The sequence below is a fragment of the Wyeomyia smithii genome, chromosome 1, assembly GCF_029784165.1.
Source record: "Wyeomyia smithii strain HCP4-BCI-WySm-NY-G18 chromosome 1, ASM2978416v1, whole genome shotgun sequence".
Classification (NCBI taxonomy): domain Eukaryota; kingdom Metazoa; phylum Arthropoda; class Insecta; order Diptera; family Culicidae; genus Wyeomyia; species Wyeomyia smithii.
In genome coordinates, this window is record NC_073694.1 from 197,429,774 (window position 1) to 197,454,946 (window position 25,173).

The 25,173-nt window shown below is 37.6% G+C and overlaps 1 protein-coding gene across 2 annotated transcripts in view; it reads left to right on the top strand.

Moving 5' to 3' along the window:
• LOC129729281 (scavenger receptor class B member 1-like) overlaps positions 1-25,173 on the top strand; it is a 64,734-nt gene that overhangs the window by 5,630 nt on the left and 33,931 nt on the right. The window contains exon 1 of one of the 2 annotated variants that reach the window (XM_055687795.1): positions 24,698-25,120. The exons of the other annotated variant lie outside the window; for it this stretch is intronic. The gene's annotated coding sequence lies outside the window, so the exon portion shown is untranslated. Of the gene's footprint in view, positions 1-24,697; positions 25,121-25,173 lie in introns of those variants that run through there. 2 annotated transcript variants of the gene reach the window in all.

Sequence of the window (25,173 nt, forward strand, 5' to 3'; positions counted from 1 at the left end):
ATATTATTGCACGAAACAATTGTCTTGTCGTCCTTTTCGCCCTCACTTGTGCTTCCGTGTTGTTCTACTAAATTACAAACAATTTTCATCACCAACGAGCACGATATAATTCACATCGTACGGATATCAGCCAAATTGCACACCGGTTTGTCGACTGTCCTCTCGTTTATAATTGAAAAAACGGCTACTGCGTTAAAAATACGTAGCGGATGGAATTTTCCTGCAGATTTCTCTGTTTCAACTCAAGGGCAAAGTTCCAGCATATATGAAGGGTGATATACTCAATAAAATGTTGTCATCGACAGTCAAAATATGTTGTACCGACGAAAAACTTTAAAATGCGTTTTTCTCGATTTGATGCCTATGACGTATTAGCCAATTTTTGAATTATGGGCAGAATAGCACTTGTAGAAAACTGCAATTGTCAACAGGCCCAGGGCATGCTAAGTTTAAATGATGTTTAAAATTGGCTACAGGTAATATCATGCCAGTATGAGCTTGATGTTTTTTTTTAATTGTCGGCGTTTTATAAAGTTTCTTAACTTTTCGACTGTCGTGGTTCATCGTTACAGGCCGGACTCGATTATCAGGAACATAGAAAAAAATCATTCTGGATTATCGATTTTTCCGGATAATCGAATCATAGAAAATATATTCAAATTTGTGTTTAACGGATATAAAATAAATATTTCTTTTTTTTTTATTTTACTTCACTTGGAATGCCCGATGCACTGGCGTTTAAATCGCTTTTCACGCGGGTAATACCAGACACGTGGAACAAACATGGTGAGTCCGGAATCATCATTAATTCCAAAACTTTTCTAAATACTTCAAAAGTGGGTAAACAACGAATTTTGGAATTAACGCGTATTTTACTCGAATTTCCCAAAAAAGTCGTTATTTTACGAGATATGTTTCTAAGGGTTTTTTCATATTTATTCCTATATGAAATAGCACTTCTTATTAATTTTTTCGAAAGAATTAAGCAGATATGATTAAAATTTTTTACGAAATAACATTTTTCTACGCGAATTTCAGAATTTACTCGCGGATTTTGAAATTAACGCGTTTTTTGGAAACTCTCGCGACTCTAGGATACTAAAGTTTTTAAATGCGGTCTACTTAAAAAACGTTTTAACAATCGACGGGAATCAATTTCAATAGACGTTTCTATGGGCAAAAGACGTCATTTTGTGCTTGGTTTAATTTTTTGAAACAACTAATTTTTGAAAAGCTAGTGAAACATGTTATATTGGGAGTGTATTAACAATATATGAGTTATCGTCGGAATCGTCACTGCACCGAAGCGCACCGAGCAGCGACACATTTTTTGTTAATTAATCATTTTTAGTGTTCATGTTTAGTGTAAAATATGGACTGACCCACCATTGTGCACCGCAAAACGTAACATCACTACAATTATGGGTTACTTCACTTATTGCACCGAGCAGAATAAATGTTTTTAGTAACATTTTCAACATTAAATCATTTCAATCGTATGAATAGGGTTACAATTGAGTTATAAAAAACATCACTGCCAATAAAAATTGCTCAGTTTCGTGATCGTAGTGTCGTCTTCGGCAAAGTTGTAGATAATATTTTTTTTCCGAAGAAAATACCCTGAAAAAAAAATTTTTCTTTCAAAAAATAGTTAGCAGAAAAATTAGAAACTAATCAGACTGCTCTATTGGTGATTCGAACAATTTTTAAAGCTAAAACGTTTTCTTTGATTGGCATAGTGTCTTCTGCACAGTTGCAGATAACAATTTGGTCCTTCCAAATATAATAATTAAAAAAAAATCCAAAACATCTTAATTTGTTTTTTATTTCTCCACGATTGAACCAATTTCAGTGTTTAGGTATTTTATTGTATTTTTATAAAAAAAATCGGTATTAAAAAAATGAGTTTTTAAAATATTTTTTTTTGTTTTTCTCTTCCTTTTTTTTCAAACAAAAAATATTATAGTTATATTTTCGGAAAGACAATATTTGCCAAAGACATCATACCTATCAAAAAACCTTTTAAGCGGCTCTAAAAATATTTGTAATTACCAATACCTTTCCAAAATTGCATTTTTAAATAGCTCCCCAAAAATGAGACGTGCTTCAGGAAGTTAAACCAATAGCACAAAATTACATCTTTTGCCCATAGAAACAACTATGCAAATTTTCAGCCAAATTAAAAAGGGTCGAATCAATTGGGGACCCGTTCTTGTGGAATTGCTCTTTACAAAAAAATACAGTCACCTATCAGGGAAAGTTAAGTATGCGTTCATCATTTTTACAATAATAAATTAATCTATACTAAAAGGGGTTACTCTCATGTTAAGGAGAAAAAATCGAAATATATTTTTTATTTCTCTTATTTAAAAGGATACGGAAATTCAAAAAATTGCAATTAAAAAAATTTGATGTTTTAGACTAGATTATTTTTCCTTTAAAAATCAGAATGGTCTGAGCAGTGAAAAAAGCAAAGCCTTGGTGCTACATTCCGATTCGGAACTCGACCTTCTGTTTATTATACACAGACTTCGCAGCCAACTGTTCCGTGTACGGGACAATTGCGGGGCTAGCGCTACGATCCTACTGACACTAACAGTCTCACCCGAGTCGAGACTCGAACCTACGACGACTGGTTTGTTAGGCCAGCATCGTACCTCGAGACCATCTGGGAGGTGTCTGGAGCAGTAGAACCGATTTAAAGGATGTCTGAGCAGTAGAACCGATTTAAAGTTAATGATGCAAAATCCTTCGTTCAGGTATAGCGTACAGGATTTTTCGTGTTTCCGACAAGTAGTTCTTTCTGTATCATGCTTATTGCGAGGAATGTCGAAAAAATTATATTTTGGTACATGAACTCCAGTGTGTCCAGTTATTAATATTTTCTTTTGAAAAAGAAAGGTAAGATCTAATTATTTAAAAGAAAACTCATTAACTTTTCAACTCTCAAGAAAGATAAAATACTTTTGATCACGAGCACACAAGTATATATAAACTCTTAAGAACTTTAAATTCAAATCCTTGTTTAGGCGTTTCTATTGAAAACAACAAAAAATGCATCAGTTCTAGAACATAGCCGAGGCGCAAAGCAGATGAATAAATGCAGGGTTTTTAAACCTGATTCGAACCAGTTTCAGTTTTTTTCATGATACACTTTGATTGATCTCATTGATGACAGAGAAAGAATGATCCTGGTTCGAATCACGCTGAAGTTGGTTCACTGATCAAATCGAGCAAACCATTTTTTTACTCTTGTAAAAATGCAATATTCTATCAATGACTCAACAAAATACTGCATAGCATACTAATTGAATAATAAATTTGATAAAAATAAATTCTTTATCGAAAATATTTAGGCTATTTGACTGAAATATAAAAAATGCGTACCACGAGCATCGGTAGTTCGAAGTGAGGAGCTGCATAGCCGCAAGGCTACAAAGTCCGCTTTGTTAAGCGGATGCTTTATATTAATTACGAGCAGGATCTGTATGTGGCCGCAGTCAACAGGAAGCTGAGACCTATATCTGGTGTGCTTCAAGCTTCCCAATGCCGAACTTAAGTGAAACGAACCAGCACAAGGGCACCCGAAAAAAAAATAACATAAAAAAAACTTTAAAGTTGCTATAATTGTACATAGTTTATGTTTTTCATTGTGAATACATCAATTTTACATTAAATATCATTGTTCAGAACAATAAAAACACTGTGTTTGTCATTTTCATTCATTGTTATGCATCTTAACAGCAATTTCGATGGTAGACAAAAGACGTTGAGACTACTGCAGCTGCTAGGACTATTGCGACTGTTGCTGGAACTGGTACCGACGATGAATTGTTGCCTCTAAGCAGCTCCGTGGAAACTCTTGGAACAACATTACAGCATGGTTCAACAATCAACTGGAAAGTTCAGAAAGCTCCAAAGGGATTGGTAGATTTGCCTCTGCGGGAATGCCAAGGTAAAAATTTAATGTTCCCGTTATGAGAACAGTTGCTTATGTTTTTACTTTATTTTACTTCTTAGATACGAACGATTCAGCGATTGCGACATCGATCGGGCAAACAAGCCAACACAATTGAAAAGCTGCGTACATACACATGTCTTGTGGTTAACAGAAAATGATTCCAATAAATGAACAAAAAGAAGAAATCTTAATTTAATTCAATTTAATCTGTTTACGGTATTTTAGATGTGAAAATGATCAAAATAAACAAAAAGAGTAAAAACTCAATTTATTGTGAACTTTTGTTTAATGATTACAATACCCTTTCCGACAAGTCTAGCGTAGTAGTAAAGTTTATTTATTTTGCTCGTTTGGTTCAGCGTTTACCGGTTCGTTTGGTTGTTCTTGCTTCAGACTCTGCGCCACTCTTGTCATACCTGTCCACTTCTGGGTTGTATATATAAAGTTATATGCGAATTAAGCGCTATTCCCACTGCTTCCGGGCAGTGTCCAAGCCGTGGTGCAAATGCAATAAAAGAACGAAAATATTTCACTGCCACATAGGGTAATCGTTCCATTATTCATCTCAGCACCTAGGTGCACCTATATTAATCTTATTTCTCTCATTTGTTAAATTTCCCGTCAAATTTCTGCAAATTTTGAAAGTAAATCTATTTGCTTCTCGATTTTGTCAAGTGGTTGAAAGTTTTACGTTGAAAATATGGTAAAATTTGACGATAAATTGATCAGAAAGGCGTGATGAGATTAATATAAGAGCGATTACCCTAGTAAAAACTTCGCAAGTTGCTGCCGTGCACTCTCCGGGAAGCAAAAAATATCGTCGGCAACGATATTTTTCATTCGCACGGCGACAACATAACACTGTCCCGGACATTACACGGCGGTTTGGTGTGAACAAGATCGAAATAGCGCTGTATTAAAAATTAGAGGCACGTCATCACTTCGGCTGTCGCACCTGGAAATGCGAATGACCTACACAAGTCTAATTATTCATGAACTCAAACACCTGCGACGTTGTAATATTGATACACACTTTTTATTAAATATAATAATTGATTCGATATTATTTACTAGTTGAACCCTTCCGGCGATGCTCGGGATAGATTTGAAATTAACCGTTATGTGCTCGACAAAAAACACCCTTAAATGCCCGGCGGGTACCCGGGTATCCATAAATTGAAACTCTTGTAACTTTCACAATTTTCATCTGATTTCAATAGTTTTAGTACTCAAAGATTCAGCAACTCTACCATCTCCATTGGAATCAGTATCAGCGGTGCTCCGAAAAGAAATTCTCATTCTCGGAAATCCGTTTTTTTTTCGGTAATATGTTTTGAAACTGAGGATTTTTATGAATATTTGATAATATTATTGGAATAATTACAATTGGTGTCTCACGTTCCGGATATACCCATCTTGGCTGGCATTCGGCCATTTTTTAATCTTTTACAGAAACCGGAGGTCGCCATTTTGATACTCTAAATGGCCGCTGAGGTCGTTTTCAGGTCTCCGGACATCATTTAGATTCCGAAAGTACTCATATAGGGTGCTATTTAGTCAATTATGGCTGTTTTCCAGAAACCGGAAGTCACCATCTCGGTTTTCTAAATTGCGTCTGGAGTTGATTTCCGGTCTATAGGCACCATCCCGATTTCGGAATTATCTATATTCGATCGTATTCGGTCAATTTGTTTCTCTTCCAGATAGCGGAAGTGGTCATTTTGGAATGCAAAATGTCGTCGGGGTTCGTTTGACAGTCTCTAGATATAATACCGGTTTTGAAAATATTCATAATGGATAGTATGTGACATTGTGTTATCCAATTGTTTTGTATGTCCACTAGAAGCCCCGGTGGAATCTGTTCCGTAAGGGCCATTTCGAAGGAATATCACTATAACACCATAAAAATGGCCTATGGAAGTAGTTTTATAAGATTCTGCTCGAAAATTCATGAAATTCTTCAGTTTTGCAACATATCTCCGAAAACCCAGATTTTCGGCAATGAGAAAATTCTTTCGAGGCACCACTGAATCTGATTTCAATGCAGAGAAGTAACTGAATCTTTTGATGCTAAAAGTGTCGAAATCGGAAGATAATTGTCAATGTTACAAGAATTACAATCTTTGGGTACGCGGGTACCCCGTTAGGCATATTGTTATTACATAAAAATTAATGTTATCAAAAGTTCCCTTTCAATGAGCTTTGATTGCAGTGAACTATGAAATTCCGTTTTATGAAACTTTAAAAGGTACCCGGGTACTCCGTCAAGCACATAACGGTTATGCGAATCATTTTTTTTTTATATTTCTCTGCCGCACTTCACTTCAGAAATATTACGTTTCACCTCTGATACTCCAATCGTCATTTTAAATACAAAATCTATTGGGCTGTTGTGAATAATTTCTGGCCTCTGGGCATCATCCTGTTTCTGAAAACACTAAAATTGGATGGTATTTGACTACCTTGGACTGTTCGCCAAAAACCGGAAATTACCATCACAAAATTAAATATGGCAGCTGGAGCTGATATAAGATGACCATTTAGGGTTGTTTTTTTTTATTTTTAAGTTTAGGTCTAACAATCTGCAAGATAAATCACGATTGTTACAATGTTTGTAGTTACGTATTTGATGAAAATAGCTTCGTGTCTGAGATTGGCGGCACACATATATTTGTCATATATTATACCGTTCCAGCAGAAAATTAAAAAAAAATGTTTTGCGTGCGACATTAGATTTTTTTAGCTTATGCACAGTGCGCATAATGTCGCATCTAGTGCACCGTTTAGCGTAAAAAACCGCATAAGTTCGAAACGCGGAAAAATAAGATCGGTGCTTAGAATATGGATATTCAAAACCATCACTTCGCGTGCACATTTGAATCAACGATTTAATGTGATTAAAATTTATCAATTTTTGGGCTACTAACTTTCATGATTTTACATGTCTTCGTAATTTTATGAATAATATCTCATTTTTATTTATCAGATTGAGTTATTTGCAATATATTTCCATATTTTCTTCATTTGTCATATATCCTTAAATTTCATTGCTAAGCATTACCGAACATTTCAATGTAAGAAATCACTTTATGTCATTGCTTTGAAATTCGTGTTAGAGGCGAATCACGCAATAAATATCATCATTATGAATGTTTTATGTGGTGAATAATATCTCAATTTTTAGTTATCAGGTACCTGTTGTTTCTCCTCAAATGTCTCTTCTAAACATCATCAAACATTTTTTTTGAAAAAAAAAAAACATATCATCGCTTTTAATGTTGATTTAGATGAAGTTTGAGCATTAAAAGTCATTATTCACAAAACTGCTTGAAATATGCGTGAAACATATTTCTCCTCAAATATTTTTCCGAACATTTTAATGTAGAAAAAAAAAGAACTACGATTTAAAGAAAAAATGGAGCATAAAAAGACATGATTTTGCATTATAAACTCAGTTTTTAGTAAAAAAAAAACCATAACTTTCCCACACATGTCTATCCGAAACAATAACAAACATTTTATTATAGAAAAAAAAAAACACAAATCATCGCTTCAGACTTTGACTTAGAGGTAAATCAAGCATGAAAAGTCACGGTTTTTCATGTTTTTCGAAGTCTTGTGAATTATATCTTTAGTAATCAAATACCTATAATTTCTCCTCGAATGCCTCGTCTGAATATCAACCACATGCCATCGCTTTGAATTTCGAATTATATGGTGAACGTTGAAGGTTGAACGAAAAAAAGTCAGGTTTTATTCATGTTAAATGTTATGTGAATGATATCACAATTTTTATCATTTAGATGAAGAAAAAAAATCACAATTTTTATTATCACAAAACCGTAACTGTTTCACAAATATATTGCCTCGACCTCTACCAATATTTCCTTGCGATAAAACATACATGCCACTGCTTACTTTCTTGATAAGGACGATTTAAAATCATGGTGCTTATTGTGTACCTAAGAAACGGCGGGAATAGTATCAATAAGCTCGGCGTTACGAAATTTCATTTTTATATAGTAGATAAAAATAATTAATCATGCGCCATCCTATAAATGAAGTGCTCTAATCCAATACTGCGCTATCAAAATAATCAAAACAAAGCAACCTGCACATCGTCGTTGTTGCGTCGCACCCCAGTCGGTATAATTCGCACAGCCCCGCCGCCACGTTTTACATTATGTGAATGATATCACAGTTTTCATTCTTAAGAAACCCTACATGTTTCACAAATATATTCTTCAAACTCTACGAATATTTTCTTGTAACAAAACGTACATGTAACAGCTTACTTTTTTTGATTTGAAACAATTTAAAATGATGGTGCTTATTGTGCACCTCAGTAACGGCGGGAATAATATCAATAAAATCTGCGTTACGTAAATCCATTTTTATATAGTGGATAAAAATAATTAATCATGCACCATCCTATAAATGAAGCGCTCTAATCCAATATTGCGCTATCAAAATAATCAAAACAAAGCAACCTGTATAATCAAAACAAACAAAGCTACATCGCCGTTGCTGCATCGCACATAACGAGGTTTGAATCGCATAGCCCCGTCACCACGTTTTACGTTATGTGAATAATAAAACAATTTTTATTATTGAGAAACCCTAAATGTTTTACAAATATATTGTTTCGAACTCTACGAATATTATTTGCAATAGAACGTACACGTCACAGCTTACTTTTATGACTTAGAACGATTTAAAATAATTACCATTACCATTGCACCTCAAAAATGGCGGGAATGATATCAATAAGATCTGCATTACGTAATTCCATTTTAATATAGTAGATTAATCATGAAGCATCGTATGAATGAAGCCCTCTAATTCAATACTGCGCTATAAAAATAATCAAAACAAAGCAATCTGTACACCGCCGCTGCTGTGTCGCATACCACTAGGTATAAATTGCACAGCCCCGCCACCACGTTTTACATTATGCGACTGATATCACAATTTTTATAATTTAGAAGCCCTAAATGTTTCACAAATATATTGTTTTGAACTCAACGAATATTTTCTTGCAATAAAACGTACATGTCACCGCTTACTTTCTTGATTTTAAACGATTTAAAATGATGGTGCTTATTGTGCACCTCGGTAACGGCGGAAATAACATCAATAAAATCTGCGTTACGTAAATCCATTTTTATATAGTGGAATAAAATAATTAATCATGCACCATCCTAAAATAAATTAAGCGCTCTAATCCAACACTGCGCTATCAAAATAATCAAAATTAAGCAACCTGCACATCGCCGTAGTTGCATCGCACACAATGAGGTTTGAATCGCACAGCCCCGCCACCACGTTTTACGTTATGTGAATGATATCACAATTTTTATTATTAAGAAACCCTAAATGTTTCACAAATATATTGTTCCGAACTCTACAAATATTTTATTGCAATAAAACGCACATGTCACCGCTTACTTTCTTGATTTAAAATGATGGTGCTTATTGTGCACCTCAGTAACGGCGGGAATAATATTAATAAAATCTGCGTTACGTAAATCCATTTTTATATAGTGGATAAATATAATTAATCATGCACCATCCTAAAATAAATTAAGCGCTCTAATCCAAAACCGCGCTATCAAAATAATCAAAACAAAGCAACCTGCACACCGCCGTTGCTGCGTCGCATACAATGAAGATTGAATCGCACACCCCGCCATCGTGATCTCTTTGCGGCAGGAGAAGTTTGGTTGTGTTTGTTTTGACCAAGTCCGCATGCCAGCCGCACCGGACTTGCTTCAAAACAAACACAACTAAACTTCCCTCTCGCCCGCGACGCACGAAGGCGAATGAACCCCTAGGAGCGAATGAACCCTGGTCCGACATTTTTGTTGCATTTGAGCACGATATCGGACCGATGTTGAGCCAAATGTCCACCCGTTGTCGGACCGATCTATCGGAGAATCGGACGCGAATTGGTCCGACATCGGCCCGACAATTCTTACTGGGTAGCAGCAAGCACGCACCGACAGTATGAGTGGTATCTGGTATCAAGTATGAACAGCACGGGTGTCTCGCTTATTTCGTGAAGCAACGAGATATCGCCTTGCGCGCAGTGAAGGAAATGAAATGATTTTGAGCTGATTGTTTTTTCATCTTGAGTTGTGCACATCATGAAGTGCACAGTTCATGACTAAAATTGTATCCTCTCAATACGTAATAAAATGTTGGTGCCTTGGTCACTCGGAGATGACAAATACAACAGTTGACTACATACAACTCTGAGAATAGAGTGATGCGCGTTGCTCCGTTGTAATTCTCTCTTCGTACGTGGCGCATCGTAGGAAAAAAACGATAGCAACTAGCAAAAGAATAACTGAGAGTCCCATAAATGTTGGTTGGATTGCATCTCGCATCGCAGTGACGCAGCAGCGATGATGCGGTGCGGTGATGATGGGAGGGAGAGTAAGTAGTTCGGAAGGTGTTTTTTTTCAGCAGGTTTTATTGCGTTGCGATTTCGTCAATGACATTACTCACTAGTTTTTGTTATGATTAGTGAATGGAATATTTTCCTAATACTAATTTGGGTAGTAACGTTATGGAAGAGTGAGAGGGGATGGAGTTTTGAAAATCTTTGAATAATGCTTGACTTGCTTTTGAACTGGTTTTGGATGCATTATTGCAGATTTTGATACTGCATTTTCACGTTTCAGTGCTGCGATTTTCAGGTTTTAGTGCTGTATGCCAATTGTGTTGAACCGAATATATTTGTACAGAAGTACAGAAATAACACCGAGAGGTAAAATAAGGCTTCTTGAGCAAAATTTTTAGCAAAAATTTGTAGAGGTTTGTAGAATTATCATTCTTATTAAACATATGCTGGCAACGACATTTTTATTATCACTGGACTTGTTTATTCATACTAAATTCAACAAGGAACTTGGAATATAAGCATAACAACTCAGATATTTTTTCCCTTCCTTTTCAATTTTCTATATTTCTGAGTACAAATGACATAAAGTATTTACAGATCAAATTTGTAACGGCTAATTTAACAAACATATTTACCCTGGTAAAAATGTTATGCAACTTAAATCCAAACAAAATATGGCAAGTGTTTTTTACGTCTAATGCCTGATTAATACCTGATAAAATCTGCAATATTTTGCAAATCATTGAAACTTTTTCTATCTTTCACAACAGTTCGAAAAACATAGAGGAGAAACAATTGGTATGATAAAAAGCTCATCGAAGCTTTTTTCCTGATTGGTCTGATTTCAATTAGTCGAATGTTCGCGGAATACCAGTTCAAGAAACACTAGTTAGGGCCAACAATAGTGGTCTTAAAAGGCTTCGCGCTCATTCCACAGCCCTCCGACCGAAAAGCATTGCCACAACGATTATAAGGTTAGTTTCAGAGCTATATGCTCTGTACTGAAAACAGTTACAGTTTGAACCTTTGTTTTTATTTGTTTTGTAAATATTCGAACTGTTATTAAAATTTGTATACACTTGTAACAGTAAGGAAAAAATTTTGAAAAAATACATATTTAGAAGAAATTTGTTTTGTAAGTTCTCCGTACGTCACAATTGAATCAGTTGTAACACACCCTGTTGACACAGTGCGGTTCGATGGTTCGATTTTGGTAACGTATTTATTTGCTTTCATTGACCACAGGGGGTTTGTTTTTGAAAAGTTGGTTGGGTTTGTAACGACAGATGTTGTTTGGCCATAATGGGTCAAGTAGGAGAAACATGCTGTTAGTGATAAATCAAACGGGCCCGTAACATCAAAATTGCACAAAAGCTTGAAAACTCCGAAATTCAAAGAGTAGTAAATCTAGAATTTGTTTATATTGAAATGTTAATCTGACTTAACACCAACTAATTATATGTAAGGAATTACCCATCGTGAAAAAGTTGAAGAGGTTGTTTATTAGACACGACCGCAGAGTTAACCTAGAATACGACAGCCTGTCTTAAGTCAATGTATTTCTTGCAATAGGTTTGGGAATACACTCAATGGGGTTAATCAATTTAATGGTCTCTCTGTTCCAGATGAAGTTTACCTCTACAGACGGCACCGGTAACGACAAAGAACAACAGCAGAAGCTATGTGCAGCTAAGCAGTTTCACTTGACGCCATATCCAAAACAAGAATGAAATTGTATTGTTTTGTGGCTGTCTTTTGTATCAAGTTACACTGAGAAAGCTTAATTTAGGCAGTGGCTACGATGAGGGCCAATAGTGCATTCCCGGTAACCTAGGTTTAATACGAACAATTTTCTGCAGTTTGCAGTAGCGTAGATAATTTTAAAACTGATCGCTGCAAATAGTAGGACTTGAGCGAAAAATTATGTGATTCAGGTTCACTGGCGCAAACATTCTTCAAATAAATGTTAAAATACACTCAGTAAACTTTGAGACTTAGCTGAAGTCAAAAGAGGTTAATAATGTTTGTCAATGCCATTTATTGACAACTGAATATTGTTTTTTGACATGGCAAATTTTTGATTTAGTTCTGAATGATTTACTGTGTAAAATCAACATGAGATGATTTATTTGAAACTATATATGATAATTTTTATCGCTATACTGCTAGTCACGCACGCTATATAGCTATATATAGCCACGCACGCTGTAGATATGCACACACGCTATATAGCTAGCCACGCACGCTATAAACATGCACAGACATGTTATAGACATGCACAGACACGCTATAGACAAGCACAGAAACTATATAACCATGCACACGCAAGCCACGCACGCTATAGACATGCACGCGCTATATAGCTAGCCACGCACGCTAGCGACACACGCTATAAATATTCACACACGTTATATATGTGCACATACCCTATATTTATACACCCTGGAAGATGGTGGCTTCTCAAACCACCTGGCGGTGCGAGTCTCATTTAGTTTCTGGCTGTATTCACCCAACGATAGCTGAATTGAATTACCACTGGTGGGGTCCAACTCAGATCAAAAGGGAGCCGAACTGAAAAAGTTAGGTTCTGCAGCTAACCACTACCGCCGCCGCTGTTGCCCGCTGCTGCTCTACGCCGCGTTTGCCCACTGCCATCGCTGCTACTGTCCGCCGCTGCTGCCTGCTGCTAGTAAACTGAGATTGCTTGAGGAGAAGCAGTCTCTTATATAGACCAACGAGTGCATTCCTGGCTAACTAGGTACTCCATTCTGTCGTCCTTTTTAGGGAAAGGCAGCAAGCAACCAATCAAAGGTCGACATTTACGTTTCGACAAGGTTCAACAATTTTCAATAGTACATAGTTCGAACAGTCAGATTGCAATTTTCTGCATTTGGACGGTTGCTTAAATGATTATCCAATCGATTGCTGCAAAAATGACGGAAATCGGTTGAAAACTGACTGAGTTTAGAACGTTTGAAATTGGACAATTTTCGTGACGCTCTCCATGTTTTCGGTTTTCGAAATTGGATCCCTGTATTGAAGTTGAACCCCTATATATGTTGCCGTAAGACGTATTCTACGTCAAAAAAATCAATTTTGTCAATGATCAAGGAACAACTTTATTTGAAATAAAAAAGTCTCTCTCTCGCTCGGGGAAAACTAATAGTGTTAGAAGGATCGTAGCTCTAGCCCCGCAATTGACCTGTACACTCAACAGTTGGCTGCGAAGTCTGTGTATAACAAACAGAAGTTCAAATTTCAAGACGGAATGTAGCACCAAGGCATTGCTTTACATTATCAATACACAAAATTTAAAATTGTTAAAAAAGTTGTTTAAGTTAATATTTCCGAAATCTCATTTTTTGTTATGAAAACACTATAAACGGTTAGCTAAATATTTGTTGTCTGATCATGGCAAACTAAGAGAAAAAAAGTTAAGATGGCAGTTCGTAACGTTAATGATATTTGGCCGAAAACTACAATTTTCCACCGCCGTGCATCGGAAATTGCCATTCTCCGCCACAAACATTTGCCGAACTTTTTCGGATACATTATTTTTTCTTAGCCCTTTGTCCATCTTGACGCCTTATACCGACAAAAGCTTCTAACCAACTAGCAATTTGCACTCGCGCTTGCACCTACCAGCTACCACCAAAAAAAACCCCGTTGAGTTGAGTGAGAGTAGGAAAACACGAACTCTCTTTCTTGAAAAAAAATCCCCATCATTGAGTAAATATTTACGATCCAATTTCTCTTATTCATTACTTGTTCATAACGCGACTAACTTTATATTCTCAGCTGTGCACATAGAGAATAACATATATTGCGTCTAGAAAATCTATAACGAGCGTCTTAGCGTCTTGATTGATATATTGCGTGCTCCCACGATGAAAAGTACATCGTAAGAAGGAAGGCGGAGAGAGTGCACCAGTAACGATTTTTTTTATATGGTGCTCTTTTGTGATCTTCGTTATTCACCTACCATGGAGGTCTGTTTGCAAATGTGTGAAGAATAAGAATAACTCGCACACTGACGACGATGTCAACGCATCATAGGCTTGGTTTATACGTATTCATTAGTCGCTAGAAGCGATTTTTTCCATCGGTGCTTGCGCGTCGCAATCCGAACCGAAAGAGCAACCTGCAAATTGTATGTGACTAGACACGTCTTGTCGCACATACATGGAAATTCTACGAGCGAGAGAGAAATTTCTCTCGTCGCTTGAGAAAAAAGCGATTATTCACAATTTACAAGTGTTGCCATAAAAAATCAGCAACGCTTTTGTGGCTTTGTGGAATGGAGGGTTTTGCTAGTTTTGCGGTGAGCTAGCGTTGATTACAAAATGTTGTGAACAGAATTTTGTTTCGAATTTATTTTTGCAAATCATTCAATGGTACTTTTTAATTACCAAATCCATCGAGATAAATCGATCGAGTATTATAGCTATTTAAATCTAGTGAGTTCACAAGTTGTTGTTTGCTGCTTGCACTGCTCCATGAGTAGCAGTCACTAATACACTCGACGTGAGAAATGAAGTGTCGGATACATATTTTGAATTCATTTTATGTCAATGTATTCGCAGTACAACTAATGCGTTGTGCGTTTCACACATTTATTGTGCGATTTCTGTGCAACATTTGTGCGAATCGGGAAGACACAATGATTGTACAGGACTTCAACTTTTGCGTGCACGAAAAACGTGGGCATTTTTTGTGCATTTTTTACAATGCAATGAGATAGTTCATTAAGCAGACAGTATGTGAAGTAGAGAAAGAACGAAAAATAGGCGAACTGGAAATATGATACAGATTTGGAAAAATATACCGCATCCCGACCGGAATGAGATAGGTCTCAGTAGTTTTGTCTTCTCGAAAAAATCGATGATTTTCTATACATATTTGTCCCACTAGATTTTTGCCTTTCTCCTATTGCCTTTCTCCTAGAAAGGTAAAGCAATCACTGGCAAACCCGAAAGTATAAAAGTGGTCCCAATGGCCGAATGTTATATACCACTCGACATCTTGCGACGAACTGAGCATTTTCTGTATGTATGTATGTATGTGTGTATGTGTGTGTGTGTGTGTGTATGTGCAACTTTTTTTTCTCACTCACTTTTCTCAGAGATGGCTGGACCGATTTTCACAGAATAATTGCAAATGAAAGGTCTAGTTGCGCCATAGGTTGCTATTAAATTTTATTGTAATCGGATTTTTAGTTTAGAGGTTATGTATCAAAATGTAAATATCACGGAATATCAATATCTCAGAAACCACACAACCGATTTCAATAAAACTGGTTTCAAATGATTGGGCTGTCCCCAGAACTCTTAACTTTTGAATTTTGTTATGATTGACCTTGTGGTTCAAAAGTTATGTAAAGAAAAGTTATCCTGAGGTTGTTTAAACTCACTCATTTTTCTCAGTGATGGCTGAACCGAATTTCGCAAAATTAGTGTCAAATGAAAGGTATAGTTGCCCCATAGGTTGCTATTGAATTTCATTGCAATCGGATTGTAACTGTGTCCGTTGTTCATAAAAATGTGAAATCACATAATGAAAGTAAACATATTGACTTTCTCCTAACGATCACTGGCTAATTAAAAGGTAGAAAAATGATTGAAATAACCGAATGTCATATACTACTCAAATCAGTTCGACGAATCGAGCATTTTCTGCATATATGCATGTATAGGTGTATATGTGTGTGTGTGGGTGTGTACGTATGTGCACATTTCTTTCGCACTCACTTTTCTCAGAGTAGGTCTGACCGATTCTTTCTATCTTGGTGTCAAATGAAGGGTTTATTTGCCGCTTAGGTTGCTATTGAATTTCATTGTAATCAAACTTTTAGTTTTGGCGCTGCGTCAGAATGTGAAAAACGCTCTCATATCTCAGAAGCTATGAACATAGTTGAATTCAAATAAATGGGCTTCAAACCTTTTAACAATGAATTTCATAATGTTTAAACATGTGTTTTGAAAGTTATAGAACGAAACGAAACCCACGGACTGTTTAAAACTATAGCTATAATCAAAATATGTGGCCTCAACATCATTTAAATTTAATATTGTACTATTTCAATGTTTGCGGCCTTGCTCGGCATTGAAGTTGAAATTAAAGGTCATTTCTATCATTTCACTTTTTGCCTTTCTCTTAGAAAGGTATAGCAATCACTGCAAAAACTAAAGGTATAAAAGTGCTCAAAAGGGCCGAATTTCGTATACCACTCGACTCAGTTCGACGAGCTGAGCATTTTCTGCATGTGTGTGTGCAACGCTCTCCCAATCTCACTCGATTTTCTAAGAGATGGCTGAATCGATTTCAATGAAATCAATTGCAAATGAAAGGTCTAGTTGCCCTGTAAGACCCTATTGAATTTTATTGTAATCTGATTTCTAGTTTAGAGGTTATGTATCAAAATGTAAAAATCATGAAACATCAATATCTCAGAAACTACACAACCGATTTGAACAACATTGTTTCAAATGAACGGGCTACCTAAAAACCCTCACCTTTTGAATTTTATGAAGATTGAACTTATGGTTCACAAGTTACAGAAAGAAACGTGTTCTGGAGACTATTTTATCTCACTCATGTTTCTCAGAGATGGCTGGACCGATTTTCATAAAATCAGTGTCATATGGATACGTCTTGTTGCCCCATAAGACCCTAATGATTTTTTTTGCGAACGGATTATTACTTTTCCTGTTATGTTTTAAAATATGAAATCCAGCTATGAAAAGGAACATATTCTGATGACTACTTGGGCTCACTCACTTTTCTCAGAGATGGTTGACAGAATTAGTATCAAATGAAAGAAACTTCATTATCTTTGAAACTACACAACAGATTTGACCAATATTGATATCGAATGAACGGGATAGTTAGGAGTTAACTGATGAATTGTTCAAACGTTTTGTAAGGAAAGGAAATTCAAAGACTATTCAACAGTATAGCTGCTTTGAACAATATATATGGCCTCAACATGATTTAAATGTGGTATCGTACTATTTGAACGTTCCCGGTATCGCTCGTGGTTAAATTGTTCGAAATTAAGAGTCATTTCTTATATTTCGCTATTTTTGAAGCACCAACATTACGTCAAATTTCATAATTTATACTTTAATTACAACATCAATATTTTAGAACCCAAATAGTGAATATACCTTTTTGGATTCATGTAAATCTATAATTTCTAGCATTCATGTAAATCTATTTTTACAAATAATAAGTTTGAATGAGAAAGGCTGAGTCTGACAGCTAGGTGGATTAATTTAGGTTTTTCTATTCTAATTCTTACCACTAAACGCTAATTCCCATATCAACTATTTGAGAAGTGCTACAGAGCACTAGACTTCTCTCTACAATATTCGGCTACATTTTGGATTTCCGAAATTCGGTACGGAAAATCACTTTGCTTGATCTTTTAAATGCGGTACGTTCATATCTTTATTAGGGATATTTATATACTTTGTTATCTGAACGCATTACTTTTCTGAGCATAAGAAGATAAACGCACGAGATTCATACGAATTGAAAGTTGAAACAGTTCTTTTGTGTGTAGCCGCTCAGAGCTTAACAACATTCAAATATGATAGGAATGGGCAACCTCCAAAAGAAAAAATCGCTTTTTAATGGTATGTCATCTAATATTTATTCAATTAACTAAACTTTCATCTCCAAGGTAACAAGTTTAACGTGATCATTTTTCCGAAAAAATTAACAGCCTTGTATCCCCAGTACAAACTTTGTATTGTGAAACATCGAATAGACGTAGTGGGACTGTGTAGAAATTATCTACTGGATGGCAAATTTCTCGGCATTATTGTCCCAATGGGTATTTTTATGAAAAAGAGTGTTGAATCGAAAAAAACTAGATTCATTGAAAATAATTCATTGCAAAGCAAAACTGGGGCTTAATTGAATTTGTCACATTGACGTAATCCGTAAAAGTATCGTAAAACTTTAAAACAGTTCATCTCGTTTGCTTGATTTGGAACATGGGACAAATATGCGTAGAACATACCTACATACAGCAGTACATATCAAACTATCATATTTGATCAGTAGACCACTGAACAAACACCAGTTTGCCTTTCAATCTGGTAAATCAACCGAAACAGCACTTTACACGTTGGTTTCTAGAACTAGAACAGTCATTTGATGCTGAAAAAATCTCACTGGCTGCTTTTCTAGTCATTGAGGAAGCATTAGACGAAGCCAAATTAGGTAGATCTACTTTAACGACAAAACCACAAGAGGTTGTCCACAAGGAGGGGTTTTATCTCTCTTATTGTGGTCTTTTGTAGTCGATGATCTTTTTAACAAACCTAGGATACGAAGTCATCGGGCTGCTGATGACATGACTATTTTAGTTAGGGGTAATTGCGGGTCTACTATTTCCAATATAATGAAATCCGCCGTAAAATACACACTCAAATAGTGCAAGCTGGTAGCACTGAACGTCTTACTTACCCTACCAGTCAGCTCAAGGCCGAAGTGTCCCTTGCTGTTCGAAGAAGTCGTCTCCATTCAACTCGGTCCATGGCTGCAGCTCGCCAGCCATGTCGTCTGCGGAGGCCCCGCAGGTCGTCTTCCACTTGATCAAGCCACCTTGTTCGCTGCGCGCCCCGTCGCCTTGTCCCAGTCGGGTTTTTATCAAGAACCATTTTCACCGGGTTGTCGTCCGACATCCTAACGACATGCCCAGCCCACCGTAGTCTCCCGATTTTCGCCGTTTGAACGATGAGGGGTTCTCCCAGCAGCTGATGCAACTCGTGGTTCATCCGCCTCCGCCATGATCCATCTTCCATCTACACTCCACCACAGATGGTACGCAACACCTTCCGTTCGAAAACCCCAAAGGCGCGTTGGTCCTCCACGAGCATCGTCCAGGTTTCGTGGCCGTAGAGGACTACTGGTCTGATCAGTGTTTTGTAGATGGTTAACTTCGTGCGGCGGCGGATTTTATTCGAGCGGAGCGTCCTCCGGAGTCCAAAGTAGGGACGATTTCCTGCCATGAGGCGTCGACGAATTTCTCTGCTGGTGTCGTTGTCAGCAGTAACCAGTGAGCCTAGGTACACGAACTCGTCTACCACCTCGATTTCATCACCGCTAATATGAATTCGTGGCGGGAGGTTGACGCTGTCTTCTCTGGAACCTCTTCCTCTCATGTACTTGGTACGTCTCCGTCATCTTTTCAAGGTTTCGTGCTACAATATCAATGTCATCGGCGAAGCCAAAGAGCTGAACAGACCTTCTAAAAATCGTGCCACTCGTGTCGATACCAGCCCTACGTATCACACCTTCCAAAGCGATGTTGAATAGCAAGCACGATAATCCATCACCTTGCCGTAACCCTCTTCGAGATTCGAAGGGACTCGAGAGTGTCCCCGAAACTCGAACTACGCACATCACCCGATCCATCGTCGACTTGACCAACCGTGTCAGTTTATCCGGAAAGCCGTAATCGTGCATAATCTGCCATAGCTGGTCTCGAACGATTGTGTCGTATGCCGATTTGAAATCGATGAACAGGTGATGTGTGGGCACGTTATACTCACGGCACTTCTGTAGGACCTGCCGTACCGCGAATATTTGGTCCGTGGTGGCGCGGGCACCCATAAATCCCGCTTGGTATTGCCCCACGAATTCCCTTGCAAACGGTGATAGTCGACGGCACAGAATTTGAGAGAGTACCTTGTAGGCGGCGTTCAGCAACGTGATTGCGCGATAGTTGCAGCAATCCAACTTGTCGCCTTTTTTGTAGATGAGGCACACTGTACCCTCCATCCACTCCTCCGGTACTACCTCCTCCTCCCAAATCTTGGCAATAGCCCAGTGTAGCACTAAACGTCAATCCTTCTAAAACAGTCATAATCCCATTTTCATTTACAAGAAAGAGAAAGTAAAATATTGCAACTCTTAAGTTGGGAGAAACACAGTTGGTGCTGTCCAAGCGACTAAGTACCTGGGTGTAATTCTCGACCATAAACTCAACTGGAACGACCATCTAGAGCAATGGTTCCCAACCGGGGTTCCACGGCCAGCGAGTGGGCCGCGAGGCTCAACTAGATGGGGGGCGAAGCTCTGGGTAAATTTGACAGGTTATTAAAATTTCATTCTAGATATGGATTTTCAACTCACGCGTACACTGAGGTCGTTTTTTACGCGGGGGATGCGTTCCAAATTTGTATAGGCCCGGGTAAGAAGCAACTTTTTTGAGTTGCAAATATAATATAGCAAACCGTCCTTAAACGTTTAAACCTCGTTTGAATATGATAGTGGCCAATCTAGAGACCAAAATGCAAAACTTTCAATTTTGAGTATTTACACCAAAAATTGGGACTTTTTTGAAAACTATATATGATCACTCGTGTCCTAAAACGGAAAACGTGATTGAAATGAGGTCGATATCTTGTACCGTTTTTTGAGTAATGGAGAAAAGCAACCCGCGTAAAAAAACCGCGTAAGAAACGACCTTACTGTATTAGAATCAAGACGTAAAACAAATTAGACTTGCAGGACGATATGAGACTGGAAAACGCAGCCTCGTATTGCAAAACTTTTATCTGGAATTCTTTTGCAGGCTCTTTGTGCTTTGCAAAAGAGACCGCGGAGCCAAAAAGCTTGAGAACCACAGATCTAGAGTATGCAATCTTAAAAGTAAACAACGCTCTTTGGGGTTGCAGCAATAGATTTGGAAAAGATGGGGATTCAAGCCGAGGATGATTCACTGGATATACTCGGCAATAGGGAGACCCTGAGTAACACATGCTTCGCTGGTGTGGTGGCCCAAAACTACACAAATACCAGCTCAGAAGAAGCTAGATAAACTACAACGTTCGGTATGCTTATCAACAACAGAAGTAATGGCCAGTGCACCATCTAAAGCCTTAGAAGCTTTTCTATATCTTCTTCCCTTGCATCAATATGTACAACTTGAAGCCTAAAGACATGCTCTTAGGCTCAAACGTGTTGAAATTTTTCAGGAAGGGGATCTAAAGGGACATTTACGAATCCTCAAAAATTTCCATCTGAACTCCTTAGTAACCATGAATGAAAACTGGATGGACTCTAAGACTAACTTCAACTGTTCAAAAGTGATTGAATCCAATCGCAGCGAATGGAAAGAAGTAGGTCCTAAGGGTCGTCCAAGATCAGTCATATTTTATACAGGCTCTCAAATGGGCGAGTCTACAGGCGCTGGGGTCATTGGATCAGGAATCAATATATCAATTTCAATGGGACAGTGGCCCACAGTTTTTCAAGAGCTGAAATAAATGCAATTTCAACATGCACGAATATTCGCTTGGCTAGGAAATAGAGGTATGTAAAAAAACCGTGCAAAAACCGTGTTATTTCGAGAAACCGTGCAAAAAAGGCGTGTAAAACCAATCCGTGTAAGAATAGATCGTGCAAAAAGAGAAAACGGTGTATCTGTATTTTTGAAAGAGTGAGACTTAATTTCAGCTCGTAGTCGACAGCGAGGATAGAAAATTTGCTTTTAGTTTTTGAGTCATCAAATATAATTGGTGGAGTATACCACAATACAGGGCAAAATACAGGACAAGGATTGCAAAATTCGAGTTGATCGCGACCACGCCCCGTTTCACCTTAACAACAGATAACATGTTAAGCTCTTTTCCACACTGAGGCTTATAAATCATCGAATCGAGAATTTTTCTGCTAGCAGCTCAAGGTTTAAAAATTAGCAAACAATTTTTCAAACATTTCACAGCCTAAAAATAGCTTCTTTCTTAAAATGAAAAAGGGTGTTTTTCCTTCAATAATTTTTTTTTAATAATTTTTTTCACTTTTTTATTATTACTTATTGTTATTTATTGTCAATTACGGATGAGTAAACTTCTCCCTCTTTCTGCATATACCCGAAATCCCAAATTTTCTAGAACAGGAAGAAAATAATCAAACAATTTCCTACTTTTTTACTGTGAAGTTTTCAGCAATTCAGAACAAAAATTGCTGAAAAATGTTACCTTAAACATTTTCAGCAAAAATACGAAAAATAATCAGAGGTCTGGTGGCTGGATAACTGAGACCGGAAGAACACTTCCTGTTGTATAAATACTTACACACATTCATTTTAAAGTTCTATGATAATGTCATGTAACATGCATAACAAAGTTGTAATCACTTATCCTTTGAATGCCCCATTAGTAACGCTTTGAGAATAGCACAATGTACCGTGCTGGATCGAAACCCGTACAGTATCGAAATCCGTACATCTTGATGTTTTTCTTCAGTTTTAAGCATTATAAAAATGAAAATTCATATGATAGTTACATGTACCCGTCCGTTGAGCTGTTGGCCTTCTGTTAAAATAAACTATGCGCCAGTAGGCCATGAAATAAAAATATTAAAAATAAAAAATCAATCGTGTATCGGTTTCAGTTGTCATTTCGTTGTATCGTTAGGGAATTTACTAAGGAAACGTTCATCAGATAAAAACGTTTTTCAAGTGGGATATAAGTGTTTTACTCTGTGAATCTTTTTGAATTCGATGGAAAAGGTAAGTCTTTGTCATTTTCGAGCTGTATATTGTCTGTTAAATAGTGTATATTGTATTTATTCAACAAAAACTGTGCCGTACGGATTTTGATCCTTGTTAATTGCTTGAATCGAAATCCGTACAGCGTGTGTATCATGCATATATTGTTGAATTTTCTTCTTGTTTTCAGCATATAATGGAAGAAAACAAGTATAAATATATGGCAAACAATTTCGAAGGAGCTGTGATTGAGGTGCGCAAGGGAATGTCGTACCGGGAAGCTTCGAGAGGTTCCGTTGTTCTGGTTACTACGACAAGGGGTGCCGCAACGAAACGCTACGAAAATTTCACAATTTCAGCTGATATAAAAAATTTGAAAACCGTGTGAAACTTTAGGAACCAATTGATCCTCAAAATATATTTATTCGTAAATTTAAAGATAAATTATAAATGAAAGATGTTAATTTTTGTACTTACGGATTTTGATCCATTGCTGTATGGACTTTGATCCAGTCTATATCGCGTGTGTGCGGATTTCGATTCAAAAGTGTACGGATTTTGATTCAGACAAAAAACTGTGTACGGATTTCGATTCAAAACATGTTCTATTTAAACATGTTTTTTTCGAGTTTCGGAGTGATTTTATTCATTTTGCTTGAAAATAGTGATAAAAAATAAGTAGACCTATGAGTAAACATGTCCGTTTAAGGCAATATGTGATTTCTTGATTTTATATTGACCATCTAAGATTATCATGTGCTTAAGTGTACGGACTTCGATCCAGCACGGTACCTGCTGTTTTCAACAAGAGAACCTCACGGCTACTCTCTACACTAGTAGTGCTTACCTAGCTGAAAACTAATTGGCCATCGCATCGCAACTTGCATCACAGGCCAGTTATTGAACCCATCGCTCAGTGCGCAGTGAAGTGCAGACCTACGAACGACCTACTTCCTGTACTTCCGCAGTTGAGTGTTAAGCCGCATTGCATTGCATTGAGTGATTAGCATCCCACATACCGCGCGCCAATCATCAATCGGTACGTTGCTCGGAGTTATCAACTGATTGCAATTATCCTGACCGCACTGGGGCGCGAACAATAAAATAGCATAAAAAGTAGTGTATACAAGCTAATAACACTTAGGTAAACGACGGTAATAATAATCAGCAGCTGCATGCGGCAGATTCATCCCGCTCTGGCCACTATCTGAACAGAGACGTTTTACAAGTAACTTATTCAAGAGAAGTTGATTTATAGCGTCTCGTTCAGCAAGAAGCGGCTGCTCTGCGGTCGTACCTAAGTGTCTACTATTTGCAAACCGGTCGATCGGCCGACCGATAGCCGACGTCTCTCGGCTGCTGGGTCGAGTTCAATGTTCAACGGTTTCTCACGCATGGCTGCCATAGGTCACTTTTGCGAAGAGCGGATCAGTTCGATGGTAAGATTGGAGCGCCACTCTCAATTTCACCCTCGCGGCGGTGTAACGGCGTGCATTACCGGGACGACGTGATACGATAGAGCAGGAGAGAGAGAGAACGGTAATACTCTCACCTGTCACAAACTACTTACAAGAATGGAGCCGCTCGGTTGTTTTCCTTGCGACATGATAAGGGTTGCTGATCATGATCGTGTTACCTGGCGACTCTCTCGGCTCTGCTGTCTTCTCGCGCGCTCTGCGTTCAGCACAGATCAACAAATCGATCGCTCGCTCGGTGTTCTTGGTTCGCGAATGAGATTTTTTTATCATTCTTATATTGTTTACTAGCTGCCAGTGTGTGTGCGCGAGCGTAACAACGCCTTCGGAAAGCTTCATATATAAACCAACCGGCTGGTGATGCTGTACTCCTATTTTCTCGGATAGTTCCAACTGGCGAGGATCGTAGTCCTCGCGGGTGCGTGTTGTTGCTTGGTGCGTTCTAGTGATTTGTGAGTTCTAAGTGACAAACGGATTTTGTGTTTTCGGAAAGACTTGTGCACAAACCAAAACGAGTGACAAAGTGTCCGAGTTTAGAATTCGACTGGTGAAGCGTTTAGTTTAATACGTGCAGGAGAAAGTGTACGTGTCTATGAGAAAAACGGTTAAGATTCGATTCGTATAGAATTGATCCTATCCATACGCAGTACAAAGCGGGAAAAACCCAACAGATTGCGTGTCAGTGTTACTGACTCTGTGATACCGTTTGTTTTTTTATCTCTGCGGAAAATTTGTGATATTGTTTCAATTCAGCAGGATTTCAACGTTAGGTAAGTTTAGATTGGAATCGTTCTGCATTGTGAAGTATTTGCATACAATATCT